Here is an 18448-nt window from a genome sequence, read left to right as displayed (position 1 = left end):
TCCTAACTCAAAACGGGGGGAGGTGAGAGGCAGGCTAGACATAAGGGAAGCACTGGTCAAGTGATTCTTCAAAGAGGAAAACTCTGAACTAAGGTGTGAATATAGATATTAGCAAATGCAATCAGTTGTCAATGGGTTTCTCAGGCAGAAGACACAGAGGAGCAAACTTAGGGAAGCCTTTGCCTTTCTAGTGCATCTGAAGAACTACACCTAGTGTTGAATGGTTCAAAAACACTGCAGGTGGATATGTATTTGGAGATAAGACAGGTAATAAGTGCAGGTGCAAAACTCTGCATGGTACATTTGTATGATGGGAAGTCAGTAAAAGATTTAACCTGAGGAGTAGTAAAATTAGTTTGACATTTTAGAAGAAATAAAAAATAATCCCAGAGTGATACAGATGGATTGAAAGTACAGAGACTCTAAGTGAGGGACTTGTTATTGCTGTAATTAAATGTGGATATCCTCCAGAGAATCTCTTTATTTTGAAGATTATAAAAATAAGGTCCTGTGGCTTATTTTTAAGTGACTCATCCAAAGTCACAAAACTGGGACTGGAACTCTAAGCAGGTACCTCCAATTTCTGTTAAAAAATTAAAACAAGCTACACAGTCTTCTTTTTCCTATGACCAAATCTCCTTTTAGGAAAGAACATCTAAGCTAGGGTAGGATGTGCTCAACTCTGCACCGAGGAACACATTGTTATTTCTGTTTCTTAACTGTCCCGTTATAAAGAGAAAGTGTGAATAAGAGCTTCCAAGTTGATATTTGTTGGATCACCTGTGTATCTCCTAAGCCATGCTAAGTGTCTGTCTCGAGGTCAGTAATTTGCAGTTTTTGTTTGTTTGTTTGCTTGGGACAGATACAGTGCTGGGTTAAAATAGCAAATGTCTGCGTGACAAGTGATATGGCAGTAGTAAGACATTTGGAAACTTGGCCGAGTGCCATATTACTAAACGAGACCGAACGATCAACATATGCCTAGAATACATTTCACAACATTTCAAAGAAACTTAGAGAGCATTTAATCCAGGTTAAGTCCAAGAAAAGATAAGATGTTAACATAAGGTCACGCAGCCAAAAAGTAGAGGAAGAGGTATCAAAATTCAGGTGTACAGATCTGAAGTTCAGGCCAATTATTCTAAGCTGCCCAAAAGTTTGAACTGAAAACAAATGAAAAGATAATTGTCTTTAGCTGAGTCCTGTTGATTGTTTTCTCTTCTTAATTCTTCTCTTAAAACATATCTTGTTTCTTTTTTATTTTTTAATTTAAAGATACTTACAATGAAACAGATAGGACTACTTCAATAAGTTTTGACAGTTGTATAATACCTATATAATCACACTCAAACAAGTCTCAGAACATTTTTACCACCCCAGGAAGGTTCCTCTTGCCTCTATCCATTCAGACCCACCACTTAGGCAACCACTTTCTTCTATGATTATAAATCAGTTTTGCCTATTGTTGAATTTTTATAAGTAGCATAGTAGTACGTATTTTTGCGTAACTGGCTTCTTTTGCTTAATATTTTTGAAATTTATTCGTGTTGTTGCACGTATCTGTTTTTTTTTTAAATTGTGAATAAAGCTACTATGAACAGCCTTGCACAAGTCTTATGTCTTAGGAGAGGAACTTCTTGATCATAGAGTACATGAATGTTTAATTATATGAGAAAGTGCCAAAACGGTTTTCCAAAATGGCTGTAATATTTTACTCTTATACCAACAATGTATGATAGTTTTAGTTACACCACACACTTGTCTATATTTACGTTGTCAGTCTTTTTTTAATTTTAGCCATTCTAATGTATATAATGGTATCTCATTTGGGGTTTATTTTAGCACTTTGCTAGAGACCCGTGATATGTGCTTATATGCCATTTATATATCTTTTGCTAAATATCTCTAGAATTTTTTTAACCCATTTTCATATTGAGTTGTTTATTTTTGTCTTTTTGATATGTACGTAGATATGCTTTATCTATTCCAGGTATAAGTTATTTGTCAGAAGTATTTATTGTGAAAATTCTCCCCGGGTTCTGGCATATGTTTTTGTTTTTGTAATAATGGCTTAACATGAACAGGTGTTTTCAAGTTTGATAATTCAAATTTTCTAATTATTTCTTTTTGGTTAGTTCTTTCTGTGTCATCTCTAAGAAACCTTTGCCTACCCCAAGATTACAAATGGATATCCCATTTTATTTAGAGACATTATAGCTTAAGTGTTTTTATTTTGACTTTATGAGAAACTGGCAAATACCTTCCAAAGTGCCTGTGCCATTTTATTCACCCACCAGCAATGTATGTAATCAACCTCCAGTTAACTTCTGTGGGTGGTACAAGGGAAGAGTGGAGGTTCATTTTTTCTCTATATGGCTATATAGCTGTTCTAGCAAGATTTTTGAAAATAATTTTCTTTCCACATTACATTCATTGCCTCCTTTGTCAAATAACTATTTACCATATATGTGTGGGTCTATATTGGGGCTCTCTATTCTGTTCATTGATACATTTGTTATTCTTCATGCCAATATCATATTGCATTTTAGCTTTCTACAGTGTTTTCAAAACAGTACTGTCAGTCCTTCCATCTTAATTTTTCTTCTTCAATAATATATTCACTTTTCTAGATCCTTTGCTTTTCCAAATAAATTTTAGAATCAGCTTGTCAATTTCTATAAAAAGTCTTGAAATTCTGATTCGGTTATCACAAAATATATTTACCAATCTGAAGAGAATCGACATCTTAACAATATTGAGTGACTCAACCTATGTATGATGCCTTTGCTTTTTTAAAATTTATTTATTTATTATTATTATTTTTTACATTCTATGATGTTGTTGCAGAGCAGTTGGTGGGGAGAGGGAATGAGGAAGATGAGAGGGAGTAGGATGAGGGGATAGGGAGAGAATAGAGGGGAGGAACTGGCCCATGGCTTGTTCCTTTGCTTGCCTGTGGCAGAGGGCGGTGGGGCTTGGCCAAGGCCCACGGCCTCCCCCATTCCAGTTCAGGAAATCGGGGGCTTCTGGCAGTGGCTCGGTCCTTGCTGGGCTGGATGCACACATTGGGGGAGCATGGCTGAGGACCTGGGGCCCTCTCCCACCCACACTCAGGAGTCCAGGGGGCTACTGGTCATGGATACCTGAAAAAAGGAGCCACTCAGAGGCTGGTGAGTCATTGCAAGGGACCTATGCATAGTACTTTAATTTATTTCAGCAATGTGTTTAGTTTTCAGTTTATGTGTTTGTACATATTGTATTAAATTTATACTTAATTATTTTATGCTTTTTGATGTAATTTTAGATGGAATTGTTCTTCAAATTTTATTTTGCAACTTTTTGTCTCGCATATATATAAATACAATTAATTATTGTATATCATTTTTGTATCATGCAACTGTGTTAAATTCACTAATTCTAGTATTTGTGTTGTTTTACCATAGAATGTTCAAACTAAAAAGTTATATCATCTGAAACTATAAAAATTTTACTTTTTCCTTTCCACTGCTTATGAATTTATTTCTTTTTATTTCTTACACCTAAGATTTCCCACTTGAATAAATATGGTGAGAATTGACATCTTTGCCTTGTTTTAAATCTTAGAGGGAAAATGTTCAACATGTTATTATTAACAAAGATGTTAGCTATAGATTTTAGTAGCTGTCATTTTCAGACTAAAAATGCTCCCTTCTATTTGCAGTTTTCTGAAATTATTTTTTATCATGAATGAGTACTGAATTGTTAACTGCTTTTTCTTCATATTTTAAAATTATTACATGTATATTTTTCCTTTTTTATGTAAAAAACAAATTAGATTGCTTAATTTTTAATTTTTATTTATTTTTTGTTTTAACATTTTCTTGTACAGTGTGTTATTTCAATATGTGCATATAAAAGTAGATAGCATAGTTTGTACTCGTTAATCCACCACTTCTACTCCGCAAACCTCTCCCCTCCCAGCCTCTAGTAGCCATTTTTCTACTCTCTACCTCTATGAGACCATTTTTTTTTTTTTTTGTAGATTCCACCTGAGTGATATCATGCAGTATTTGTCTTTCTGTGCCTGACTTACTTCACTTAATATGATGGTTTCCAGTTCCATCCATTTTGCTGCAAATGATAGGATATCATTTCTTCTCATAGCTAAATAGCTAATTCCTCTGTATATGTATATCACAGGTTTTTTTATCCATTCATCTGTTGATGGGCATTTAGGTTGGTTCCATCTCTTGGCTATTTGAGTGGATCTGCGATGAACATGGGAGTGTAGATGTCATTTTGATATATTGATTTCATTTCTTTGGGTATATACCGAGTAGGAGGATAGCTAGGTCATAAGGTAGATTTATTTTTAGTTCTCTGAGCAAACTCCATACTGTTTTTCACAATGGCTATATCAGTTTACATTTCTACTAACAATTTCAGTGACTTCCCTTTTCTTCACATCTTTGCCAGCACTTGTTATTTTCTGTCTTGTAGATAATGTGCATTCTAACTAGGGTGAGATGATATCTCATTGTGTTTTTAATTTGCATTCCCTTGATGATTAGTGATTTTGAGCATTTTTTCATGTGCTTGTTGGCCACTTGTATGTGTTCTTTTGAGAAATATCTTTTAAGGTCCTTTGTCTATTTTTTAATTTTAATTTTTCCTTTATAGTTGTTTGAATTCCTTATATGTTCTGCTATTAGCCCCTTGTCTAATGTGTAGTTTGCAAACACGGTCTCCCATTCTGTAGGTTGTCATTCACTTTGTTGATAGTATCCCTTGCTGTGCAGAAGTTTTTAAATTTGATGTAGTCCCATTTGTGTATTTTTGCTTCAGTTGCTTGTGTCTTTGCAGTTTTGCTCAAACAATTGCTGCCCACTCCCATTTCATGTAATATTTCCCCTATGTTTTCTTCTAGTAATTTCATAGTTTCAGGTCTTAAATTTAGGTCTTGAATCCATTCTGAGTTGATTTTTATGCATAATGAGAGATATGGGTCTAGTTTCAATCTTCTTCATGAGGATATCCAGTTTCCCAGCACCATTTATTGAAGAGGCTGGACTTTCTCCACTGTATATTCTTGGTACCCTTCTCGAAAATCAATTAGCTGTAAATATGTGGGTTTATTAATGAGCTCTCTCTTCTGTTCCATTGGTCTATGTGTCTGTTTTTATGCCAGCACCATGCTGTTCGGGTTATTATATCTTTATAATATATTTTGAATTCCAGAAATATGATGCCTCCAACTTTCTTCCTTTTGTTCAAGATTGCTTTAGCTATATGGGGTATTTTGTGGTTACAAACAAATATTAAGATCATTTTTTTTCTATTTCTGTGAAGAATGTTATTGGTATTTTGATAGGGATTGTGTTGAACATGTAGATTGCTTTGGATAATATAGACATTTTGATGCTGTTAATTCTTCTAACCCATGAACATGGGATATCTTTCCACTTATTTGTATCCTCTTCAATTTTTTTTTAATGAATGTTTTATAGTTTTCATAGTAGAGATCTTTTACCTCATTGGTTAAATTTATTCCTAGGTATTTCATTTTTTTTTTTTTTGGAAGCTATTATGAATGGGCTTACTTTTTAGATTTCTTCTTTGGCTATTTTGTTACTAGTGTGTAGAAAGGCTATTAGTGTGTGTTGATTTTGTATCCTGACACTATACTGGATTTATTGATTAGTTGTAGTAATTTTTTGGTAGGTTCTTTAGGATTTCTATGTATAAGATCATGTCATCTACAAAAAGGGCTAGTTTGACTTCCTCCTTTCCAATTGGTATGCCTTTTATTGCTTTCTCTTGCCTAACTATGCTGGCTAGAGTTTCCAGTCCTATGTTGAATAAGAGTGGAGAAAGTGAGCATTCTTGTCTTGTTCCAATTTTTAGAGGAAAGTCTCCAATTTTTGTTCATTTGGTATGACATTAGCTGTGGGTTTGTTTATATGCCCTTTATTGTGTTGAGATACATTCCTTCTATACCTACTTTGTTGAGTGTTTTTATCATGAAGCCTGTTGGATTTTTATCAAATGCTTTTTCTGTGTCTATTGAAATGGTCATATGTTTTCTTTCCTTCATTCTGTTGATGTGATGTATCACTTTTATTGATTTGTGTATGTTGAACCATCCTTACATCCTTGGGATGAATCCCACCTGATCATAGTTATTGGATTTGGTTTGCTAGTGTTTTGTTGAAGATCTTCACATCTGTGTTTGTTAGGAATATTGATCTGTAGATTTCTTTGTTTTATCTTTTTCTGGTTTGGGTATGAGAATAACATTGGCCTTGTAGAATGAGTTTGGAAGTATTCCCTCCCTTTCGATTTTTTGAAGGTTTTGAGAAGAATTGCTATTAGTTCTTCTCTAAATGTTTAGTAGAATTCAGCAGTGAAGCAATCTGGTTCTGAAGTTTTCTTTGTTGGAAGACTTTTTACTACTGCTCCAATCTTATTACTCATTATTGGTCTGTTTACATTTTCTAGTTCTTCATGATTCAACCTTAGTAAGCTGTATGTATCCAGGAATTTATCCATTTCTTCTAGGTTTTCCAGTATATTCCAATACAGTTGTTCACAAAAGTCTCTTATGATTCTTTTTATTTCTGTGGTATCAGTTGTAATGTCTTCTTTTTCATCTCTGATTTTCTTTGAGTCTTCTCTCTTTTTTTTCCATTATTCTAGCTAAAGGTTTATCCATTTTTTAAAAAATCTTTTTGTAAAACCAACTCTTTGTTTCATTGATCTTTTGTGTTTTCTGAATCTCTAATTCATTTATTTATTCTCTGATCTTTCTTATTTCACTCATTCAATTAATTTTGGTTTTAGTTTGTTCTTGTTTTTCTAGTTCCTTGAGGTGTAATGTTAGGTTGTTTATCTGAAGTCTTTCTTCTTTTTTGATGTAGTCAATCATTGTTGTAAACTTCTCTCTCAGAACTATTTTTCTGGGCCGGCCCCGTGGCGCACTCAGGAGAGTGCAGTGCTTAGGCATGCAGCGGCACTCCTGCCGCGGGTTCGGATCCTATATAGGAATGGCCAGTGCGCTCACTGGCTGAGCGCAGTGCAGGCGACACCAAGCCAAGAGTTGCGATCCCCTTACCAGTCACAAAAAGACAAAAAAAAAAAAAAAAAAAAAAAAAAAAAGAACTGCTTTTCCTGTATCCCACAGGTTCTAGTATGTTGTGTTGTCCTTTTCATTTATCTCCAAAAATTTTCTAATTTCCTTTTAATTTCTTTGACTTATTCATTGTTTAGGGTCATGTTGTTTAATTTCCATGTATTTGCACATTTTTAGTGTGTCTTTCCTTGTTCATTTCCAGTTTTATTGCATTGTAATTGGACAAAGTAGTTGATATGATTTTAATATTTTTTGGATTTGTTGAGGCTTGTTTTGTGACCTAACATATAACCTATTCTAGTGAATGTTTCATGTACTGCTGAGAAGAATGTGTATTCTGTATCTGTAGGATGAACTGTTCTGTATATGTCCATTAGGTCCAATAAGCCTAGCATAGAGATTAATTCTAATTTTTCCTGGTTAATTTTCTGACTGGATGATCTGTCCTTTGCTGAAAGTAGGGTGTTAAAATCTCCAAATATTATTGTGTTGAAGTCTATTTCTTCTATAAATCTAAAATTGTTTTTATTTAGCTGGGTGCTGTGGAGTTGGGTGTGTATGTATTTAGAATTGTTATGTGCTCGCTTCGGCAGCACATATACTAAAATTGGAATGATACAGAGAAGATTAGCATGGCTCCTGCACAAGGATGACATGCAAATTCGTGAAGTATTCTATATTTTTCTGTTATCAACCAATTCCTCCTCTTAAAAATAAGTCACCTTTACAAAATTATTAACAAAAACTTCCACAGTTAAAATGTGAAGAGTGAGTGTCTTAGTCTTTGCAAGCTGCTAAAAATAAACACCATAAACTGGGTGGCTTTTAAACAGCAGAAATTTATTTCTTACAGTTCTGGAGTCTGGGAAGTCCAAGATCAAGGCACTGGGGGATTCAGTGTCAGGTGAGGACCTACTTCCTGGTTGATGCATGTCACTTTCTCTCTGTGTCCTTACATGGCAGAAGGGAAGGAGCTCCCATGGGCTCTTTTATAAGGGCACTAATCCTATTATGAGGTCTCTGCCCTCATGATCTCATTATTTCCCCACCTCCTGATACCATCGCCTTGGGGGTTAGGATTTCAACATAGGAATTTTGGAGAGGCACAAACATTCAGACCATAGCAGTTGTTTCTTAAAAAACCAAAACTAAAAAGTCATTTGTCTTATACAGAGAAACAAAAGGCAAAAAACAAAAAAATGAACTGTTATATCCTCTTATTGGATCAATGAAACCTCTATCATTATATAATAAAATATCTTATCTTTCTTTTTACTTTACTTGGCTTGATGTCTATTTTATCTAAGTATAACTACTCCTGTTCTTTTTTGGTTTCCATTTGCATGAAATATCTTTTCATCTCTTCACTTTCAGATGGCGTGTGTCCGTATAGGTGAAGTTCGTTTCTTGTAGGTAGCAGATTGTTGGTTCTTATTTTATAATCCATGGAGTCACTCTGTGTCTTTTAATTTGGGCATTCAATCCATTTACATTAAGAGTTGCTATTCAGCTTTTCCCCATTAAGGAAGATATTGGCAGTGGGTTTGTCATATATGATGTTTTGTTGAGATACTTTCCCTTAAGGACAAGAACATGACAAGGATGCCCACTCTTAGTACTCCTATTTAATCCAATATTGGAAGTACTAGCAAGAACAATCAGGCAAGAGAAAGAAATGAAGTGCATCCAGATTGAAAAAGATGAAGTCAAACTGTCCCTATTTGCAGATGACATGATCTTATATATAATAAAACTTAAAGACTCTACCAAAAATCTCTTAGAGCAGATAAACAATTTCAGTAAAGTTGCAGGATATAAAATCAAAATGTAAGTATCAGTAGCATTTTTATACTCCAGAGCAAACTAGCAGAAAAGAAAATAAATAAAGCAAGCCTACTTAAAATAGTCTCCAAAAATATGAAATATCTAGGAATCAATTTAACCATGGAAATGAAAATCTCTACAATGAGAATTACAAATCACTGATGAAAGAAATTAAAGAAGACACAAAAAGATGGAAAGACATTCCATGCTTTTGGATTGGGAGAATTAGCATTGTGAAAATGTCCACATTACCCAAAACAATCTACAGGTTCAATGCAATCCTCATCAAAATACCAATAACATTCTTCACAGATATAGATTAAACAATTCTAATATTCATATGGAACAACAAAAGACTCCAAATAGCAAAAGCAATCCTGAGCAAAAATAAATAAATAAATAAATAAATAAATAAAAAACAAACAAACAAACAAATAAATAAATAAATAAAATAAAGCCAGAGGCATAACACTACCTGACTTCAAACTATACTACAAAGCTATAGTAACCAAAACAGCTTGGTACCGGCATAAAAACAGATACTCAGACCAATGGAACAGAATTAGTACCCAGAAGTCAACCCACATACTTACAACCAACTGATCTTTGACAAAGGTCACAAGAACATACATTGTGGAAAAGACTGCCTCTTTAATAAATGATGCTGGGGTAACTGGAAATCCATATGTAGAAAAATGAAAATAGACCTGTACCTCTCATCATATACCAAAAACATCTCAAAATGGATTAACAACTTAGATATAAGACAAGAAACAATAAAACTCCTAAAAGAAAACATAGGGAAAACACTTCAGGATATACAATTGGGCAAAGACTTTCTGAATATGACCCCAAAAGCACAGGCAACAAAAGAAAAAATAAATAAATGGGATTAGATCAAACTAAGAAGCTTCAGCACAGCAAAAAAGATAATTAATAGAGTGAAAAGTGAAGACAACCTACAGAATATGAGAAAATATTTGCAAACTATGTTTCTGACAAGGGATTAATATCCAGAATATACAAAGAACTCAAGCATCTCAAGAGTTAGAAAACAAATAACCCAATTTAAAAATGGGCAAAGGAACTGAAGATATTTCTCATATGAAGAAATACAAATGGCCAACAGACACATGAAAAAATGCTCAACATCCCTCAGCATCAGAGAAATGCAAATTAAAACCACACTGAGATATCATCGCCCCTTATTAGACTGGCTATTATAAGACAGAGAACAACAAATGCTGGAGAGGATGTGGAGAAAGTGGAACCCTCCTACACTGTTGATGGGACTGCAAATTAGTGCAGCCATCATGGAAAACAGTATGGAGGTTCCACAAACAACTAACGATAGAACTGCAATATGACCCAGCAATTCCATTGCTGGGTATATATTCAAAAGAATGAAAATCATCATGTCAAAGGATTACATGCATTCCTGTGTTTATTGCAGCTTTATTACAATTGCCAAGATATGGAATCAACCTAAATCTCCATTGAGAGATGAATGGATAAGGAAAATGTGGTATATATACTCAATGGATACTACTCTGCCATAAAAAAGAATGAAATTCTGCCATTCACAGCAATATGGATGATCCTGGAGAAAATTATGTTAAGTGAAATAGGCCAGGCACAGAAAGAAAAGTACCCCAGGTCCTCACTCAAAAGTGGGAGCTAAAGTAAAGAAAGAATGAAAGAACAAATGAACAAAGAAAGAAAAAAAGAAAAAAGAAAAAAAAAGAATCACAATAATATATTAAACTTTCAAAAAAGAAAAAGAGAGAAGAGAACTACAGAACTGTGGTTATGAGAGATAGGAAATGGGGAGGAGGAGGGAGGTTGGCGAGAAACTAGTTAAAGGTCACAAAGATTGATTACGTTTTGTAAACATGAGTATACTAATTAACCTGATTTGATCACCACATATTGTACAGATATATTAATATTCAATTTGTACCCCACAAATATATATAATCAATAAAAGAAAGCAAAAAAAAAAGTTATTATTGATATATAGGGATTTGTTACTGCCATTGTATTATCTTTTTTGTGCATGCTTTGCTGATCCTTTTTTCCTTTTTTCTGATCTTACTATCTTCATCTGTGGTTGAGTGATTTTCTCTAGCAATGTGTTTTGATTTCTCACTATTTATATTTAGTATGTCTCTTATTTTTTGTGTTCTGTTTACCATGAAGCTTACAAAGAGCATTTTATAGTTATAATAGATTATTTTAGACTAACAACAACTTAACTTTGATATCTAAGAGAAAAAAACAAACACAGCCAACTTTATACTTGGGTGTCATTCTCCCCATTTTTTAACATTTTCTTGTTCCAAGTTATATCTTTTAATATTGCCTGTCTCTTATGTGGTCATTGTATATGTTATTGTCATATTAGGTTTGTTCTTTCATCTTCATATTAAGGATGTAAGTGGTTTATTTATCACCCTTATGACTGTGGAGTATTCTGAGGTTGTCTGTGAACCTACTTTACTAATAACTTATGTACCTCCAAATGCTTTCTTGCTGCTCTTTAGTGTCATCTTCTTTCAGATTAAAGAACTCCCTTTAGCATTTCCTGTAAGGCAGGTCTAGGGTTGATAAATTCCCTCAGCTTTTGTTTGTTAGGGAAAGACTTTATTTCTCATTGATATTTGAAAGTTAGTTTTTCTGAATAGAAAATTCTTGGCTAACAGTCTTTTTTCTTTAGTCCTCTGAATATATCATCCCATTCTATTCTGGCCTGTAGGATTTCTACTAAGTAATCTGCTGAGAGATGTGCTGGGGCTCTGTTGAATGTTACGTGTTTCTTTTCTCTTTCTGCTTTCAGTATTTTTTCTTTGTCTTTGGTTTTTGGTAATTTGATTATAATGTACCTTTGGGTGCTTCTCCTTGGGTTGAATTTGATTGGCAACATGAGCTTTCTGTGCCTAGATGCTGTCATCTTTTCCCATACCTGGGAAATGTTCAGCCATTATGTCCTTGCATATGCTTTCTACATCTGTTCCTTTTTCCTCTCCTTTTGGTATGCCAGTTATGCAGAGGTTATTTCACTTGAAGAAGTACCATATTTGCTGTATTTTTGTTTCATTTTTTCTTATTTTTTTTCCTTTTTTCTCCTCTGATTTGTTAATTTCATATGTTCTGCCTTCAGTCTCACTGATTTTTCCTGAGTTGGATATAGTCTACTGTTTAAGCTTTCTGTCAAATTTTTTAGTTTAGATATGTACTCTTTATTTTATTCTTCTTCTGGATTGTTTTGTGGGTATCAATTAATTTTCTATCTGTATTTTTGGAGATTTCTTGAACATCCTTAAAAAGGGTTTTTCTCAATTCTCTGTCAGACATTTCATAAATCTGCTGTTCCTCTTGTTCCATTGCTGGTGCTTTATTTATTCTTTTTTGTTGTTGTATTTCTCTGTTCTTCCTTTATCTTTGTGTCTTTATGTTAATGCCTGGGCATTTGAGGAGACTACTACATCTTCTAGGTTTTATATTTGTTCTTTGGTGGTGGTGTTAAACATTTACTCATTAATATCAGAGCTTTGGCTATGGTCTGTGGTTTTTTGTTGTTCTGGGATGTATTATCAGCTACCGCCATCACTTATACTCTGCATTGGAACTAATTTGTTGTCCTTTGGTTAATTCCAAAATTGGGGGAACTTCCTGTGGAGACCAGCATTTTAGCTCTGTGGGTTAGCTGAATTGCTGCTTTGCTGCTGATTCGCTGGGGAAGGCTTTTTGTGCAGATCAGATTTTAACTGTTAGCCTTTTAATCACTTTTCGGTCTTGTGAGGTCAGATACACTTGGCTATGTGGAAATTCTGGCCCAAGACTGACTTCTTTCAGCAAACTGAGCCACCTGCAGTTCCATTGCCCTAATCAGTGTTCACTGAGTGTGTCTGTGCTGATTAGTAGGCAGATCAGCTTCCTACATTGCTCCCCAATGTTCCTTTGGTGAGACAGCTTCCTCTGCCCACCAAATGTTTCCCATGTGCCAGACCATGCATGGGTCCCTTGTGGTGACTCACCAGCCTCTAGATGATTCCTTTCTTTGGTTGTCTATGGACTCTAATTTCTATGTGGGTCCACAAGAACACTGTCAATGGTCTTACTGGCCTGGGGGCTGGTGTGGTATGCTCTGAGGCCCTCTTCTCCCCTGCAGACTTCAAGCAACTTCATGTGAAATGCTCGGCTGTGGCTTTTGCTGGCTCTTGATCTGTGTGCTGTAGCTTCTTCCCATTCCTCATGGGGCCAGCCATGAAGTGGCCAGGTCTCAAAACAGTTGGAATGTCCCTTCTCCTTCTCACAAAGGCTTCTCTGCCTTCACAAACTTTGCAAGGTCTCTCCTCCTCTCCCCCTGAGTTCCAGTGGTGCCAGTTTGGCAGTCTTTGCTTTTCAATAGTTGTAAAATGATTAACTGTACGGCAAGTGACACAGGGGACCATCTATTTCACCATGTTGATGATGTCACCACCCGTTGCTTGTATTTTTTTAATCAATAAACCAATCTTGCTCTCCTCTGATAAATCCCACTTGGTCATTTATTTATATTTCTACATTTAATATACCAATATTTTGTTAAGTTTTTTTGTATATATACACATGAGAGATGCTATTTTGTAATTATTTTCATATAATGTCTTTGTCATGGTTTTTTAATCAGGATTTTTTTAGATTCATAAAAAATTGGGGGATTTGTTTATTCTTTAATTTTTTGAAAGAGCTTGTATGAAATTTGTACTATTTATTTTTAAAAATTTTGATGCAGTTTATAACCTTTGTGAAAAAGATTTTGTTTATAAATTTAAGGTATTTTTGATATATAGCTATGCATATTTTCTATTTTTTTAATTTTGAAAAGTTGCATTTTTCTAGGAACTATCCACTTTATTCAAGTTGTTAAACTTATTTGCAAAGAAGATTTCATAATATTTCCCATTTTATCCTTTTAATTTCTGTAGAGTCTATTGTGATAGTCCCTTTCACATCTGTGATATATTTTCTTTACTCTTCATTTTTTTGGCTGGGTCTTTTTAATGAGTTTTTCAATTTTGTTAAACTTTTCAAAGTACCATAATTTCTGGTCTTCCACATTTTTTTTTCAACACTTAGTATAATCAGTCTTTTTAATTTTAGCCATGCTAGTGAGTTATAATGGTTAATTATATTGAACATCTTTTCATGTGTTCATTTGCAATCCATATATATATCTTCTTTGGTAAAATGTTCAAATCTTTTGTCTTTTTAATATTGAATTATTGTTAATTTGTAAGTGTTCTTTATATATTATAGATACAGGGTATCTCACTTTTTCTCATATCAAAAGATTTAAGGATCACAAAAACAGTAGCTATTGGTGCCTTCTTTCCTGACAGAGAATAAGACAAATATAAAGAAAAACAGAGCTGGGAGATGAAAAGTTCTTTATAACTATGTGTAAACACCCTTGTCCAGCCATTCTTGAGAATACTGTATGTTTCAGTTAAGTAAAACAGTATGTTCTCTTTTGCTTAAATTAATATAAGTTGGATTTCTATCTTGTTACCGAAAGTCCTAACATAACAGTTTTATTTATATCTCTGTGCATGTGGCAGAAAAGATCTATAGCAGCCTAGATGATTTCCCAATCCGAAGGTTCTGCAGGAAGTAGAGTCTTTCTGAATCTCAAGTATAAAATCCCAGGGAAAAATTCAGATTTTTTTTTTAATCAAGTGCCTGTGAGCAGATAGGTGGTTCATATGGCACATTTCTTAAGCATTATGGGTTGTGAAAGAAGACATTGAGAAGAGGATGTGGAAAGTTTCTACAACGTAGGTTGAGGAAATAAGGGGGAAAACAGTCACCTCTTTGCCATAGGTCATGACGACTATGATTTTATAATAAAATAACCTCTGTTGCATTGAAGAAACAGTATAGGAAAGATGAGGGCACTGAAGAGCAGAAACATGAATGAATATATTAAATATAGATTGACTTTTGGAAGAAACTGCCTTAAGGAAAAATCATAAAAATGGAGGCATTATTGAATAAGTTCATGTAAGCATCTTGACTTTAAAGGTGGATTTACCTAGAATATTTGAACTTAATCCTTGGCTAAACATTTTAGTACAGTGTGTCTTTGCTCTTTTGGATCCTTCATTGGCTTTAGGAACTTAATATCGGTTGTTAGTTTGCTGGTCAGAAGCACCTTCCCTGCAAGCACTGGCACTGAAAAACCCTCCCTCACCTAGCGACACAGCTTAAAGCTGCCACTCCTTATCTGCACACACCAGGGGAAGGTCAACTAGCATTGCTAGGCTTAAAGATTCAAACTGCATTCTGTGTTTCTGACTGTCGTGGCCCCATCTCTAGACTCTCAGTCCATATTTAGTCCTCTTGTTCTTTACCTTAATATTTAACCTGAGCTCTCCAGCCTAGAAAGTCTAATGATGCTTTCTTTACCTCACACTTTTGATTGTTTCACCTTTTGGATGTCAGCCTGTGGCCTGTGTTTGGCCCACATCAGCTCGACCCTCAGAATTCATGTGCCAATGCTATTGCTCATTCTAAACTTTGGTGATACCTTAGTGTTAAACCTCATCCCCTAACTCTGATCTTAGTTTTCTCATTGGATTCATAGCAGCCACACGTCTCCATTAAAGGAAAGGAACTCTTAGCAAAATCTCTTGCTGTTCTTAACTGTACTTTCCGTTTTACATTAGTTTTCAAATATGAGTTCCAAAGTTTTCAGGCCACAATATGATACTAACCAACCAGAGAAGCTCATTGTCCTTATGTCTTATCAACGATGTATTAATCAAGTGTCTATGTGTACTCGGAGAAAACCAAGGCAGCTCAGTCACAAACAAACACTATTGAGGACCTGTCACATGCCAATAATTGTGAAAATCTGGAGATCCTTAAAGGAAATAATAAATACAGCAATAGCAGCTAACATTTATTGAACACTTACTGTATACCACACATTTGGGGAATACTTTATTTTATCAATTTCTATTATCCTTACTATAATCGTATGTAGTATTTATTATTGTTATTATTATTCCCACACTATCCTTAAAGATAGTGAGGCACAAAAAGGTTGGTAAGTGATTTGTCTTAGATTATCCAACAAAAAAGTTGCCAAGTCAGAATTTTAACTCTAATTTCATTGCCAGAGCTTTTTCTTCTGTCTAGTGGGGAGGAGAGCCATGTATAAGCAAAATATAATAATAAAGGTGAAAATATTTAACATTAACAATAAATATTTAGCATTAACAAGTAACTAAGAGAGTACCAGAAAATATAATCCATTGCTTGAGTGGAGAAAGGAAAATGATTGGATTCACAGGGCAAAGAGATGATTGAGTTAGGCATTGACGAGTAAGGATAACTTGAACAGGGCAGGAAGGCAATGTCGTTCCAGGCAGAGGGGACAGATGGAACAAGATTAGGAATGGCTACATGGAGGTATGAGAAAGCAGCAGTAAGTTTTCTCTTTCTCCAGTGAGAAATCTGTACTGAATCTTTGGACCTCCGCACAGGGCTTTCCAATGACAATCTCTCGTATCAGCCAGGAAAGAAAAATATTTTATGTAGAAGAAATATTTGGCATCTTCTCTTTTTTTCAAGCTTGTCACAGGGCTATGAAGAAAAGCCTGCAACAAGTAAAGAAGTCAGCAAAGGCAAAGATGGGGCTACCTTATACTTGGGATCCTGGTACCTGAATAACTAGACTATCTCAAATCTAAATGACTTTCTATGGAGCAAAATACTATCAGGTAACTAATTTCATTTCACGATCTTTTTCTTCTTCAAAATTCTCTGCAAGTTAGGAGATTCCATATACTACATTCTGCAAGCCTTAGAATTGCTCCAATGCCTCCTGCTGCCTCTGTTAAACCGAAAATTCTCAAATCTTTTTCCCATCACCTATCTTTCGATTTCTATGACTTTATGTCTTTTTCAGGCTCTTCCTCCATCATCCTTTTACTTTTCAGGCTATTTGTGTGCAAAGCCACACAGAGAAAGGCCGTGTTATCCATTTCTCGGAAATGGCCTATTCTGGTTCCATTTCTCTAAATGGCCTATTTTAGTAAAATTACTATCTGGGTTCTCCGAGATGATGGCTCTGATCTCTTCTACCCAGCAAATCGCATCAGCCATTCTGTACTGTTGGCCCAGTTATGGGTCTTGGCCCTGTCAGGCCATAAGCCACCTGCACCGTGGTGATGGCTGATCTGTGAAGCTGGTGATTCTTCTGTCTCTCACTGGAGCTGCAGCACACGGTAACCACTTTGTGAGTCAGTGTCTTTGACTCACAAAACCCTATCTTTTTCTTGCTCTGAAACTGCTCATTGCACTAAATTCTTTGCTATGGGATATTTTAGAGCTCACCATTTAGCTTTCATTAAGGTCTGGCTTAGTGTTTAACCACTTCTGGGTTTAAAAGGGCAATTCACTTGATTGCTATTTTTTATTAATAAAGTAATAAAATCAAAGTGCAGGTACCTAAGGGTAAATTGTGCTTATAAACCTGACAGTTTCTTACCCATAGCAGTTAGCAACTCATCAAAGGAGAATTATCAAAGCCCAAGAAATTCAAAACAAATAAAAACAATGAACCACAAGAGAAATATATTACTGATGTCCAACTTACAGCAAGCAGTCTATACATAATCACTCCGGAAGACTGAATGTCCCCCCAGACTCATTGAAGCTTAATCCCCACTGTAACTGTTGAGGGTGGGAAATCCATTATGGTAATTGAAGGGTGGGGCCTCTAGGAGGGGATTAGATTGTGAGGACCACGCCCTAGTAAATGGATTAATAAATTGATGGTTTAATGGTGGTCATGGGCGTGGTCCTAAGGGCTTCAGAAAGGAAGAGAGGTGAGGAGTTAGCTCTTTCTGTTAGCTCTCTATGATCTCTCTTGGCTCCTATTTGGCATGTGATACCTTGTATCACCGTAGAGCCACCACCAAGAACAAGACACACCAGATGTGCTCCCTGGACTTTGGATGTTCCAGCTTTCTAAACTGTAAGCAATAAACAGTGTTTCTTATAAATTACCCAGTTTCAAGTTATAAGCAACAGAAACAGACTAATACACTCACCAATTGAGATACAGACTCAGAACACATAACATGGTGCTTTCATTTCATATCCATCTGTTCTCATCTGTTCTGGATCATCTTTTGGTTCCTTAACTATGTTTTCAAACCTACATTTTAATTTTTGTTATATCTAAGTTCTTTTCTGTGATAGGTCCTCTACATATATTTTGTTTTATCAATACTCATGATACTTTCATAAAAAGGCAGTGTTACAAGCTATGAGTTCCTTTTACCACATATTCCTTACATGAGAGACAACTAGAATTTTACTCTACAGATTTATCTTTGAGCTCCCAGAGATCTCTTATTAATGTCCTTAACGGTGTTCTTTGGCTTAATCTGAATATTTTAGTTCTTTCTCTGTACATGGCCAATTTGCTAGAAGCTGAGAAGCTATAGTGCCCTTAAGTTT

The 18448-nt window shown here is 35.0% G+C and overlaps 1 non-coding gene across 1 annotated transcript; it reads left to right on the top strand.

The window, feature by feature from the left end:
- Window positions 1–7685: 7685 nt before the first annotated feature.
- LOC134391482 (U6 spliceosomal RNA) lies at window positions 7686–7792 on the top strand. The gene has a single exon (XR_010024998.1). It is a non-coding gene; the product is annotated as a U6 spliceosomal RNA (small nuclear RNA).
- The last annotated feature ends 10656 nt before the right edge of the window (window positions 7793–18448 follow it).

Source organism: Cynocephalus volans, chromosome 11, assembly GCF_027409185.1.
Source record: "Cynocephalus volans isolate mCynVol1 chromosome 11, mCynVol1.pri, whole genome shotgun sequence".
Taxonomy (NCBI): Eukaryota; Metazoa; Chordata; class Mammalia; order Dermoptera; family Cynocephalidae; genus Cynocephalus; species Cynocephalus volans.
The sequence above is the reverse complement of the archived record's forward strand: the minus strand, read 5'-3'. Positions and strand labels throughout refer to the sequence as shown.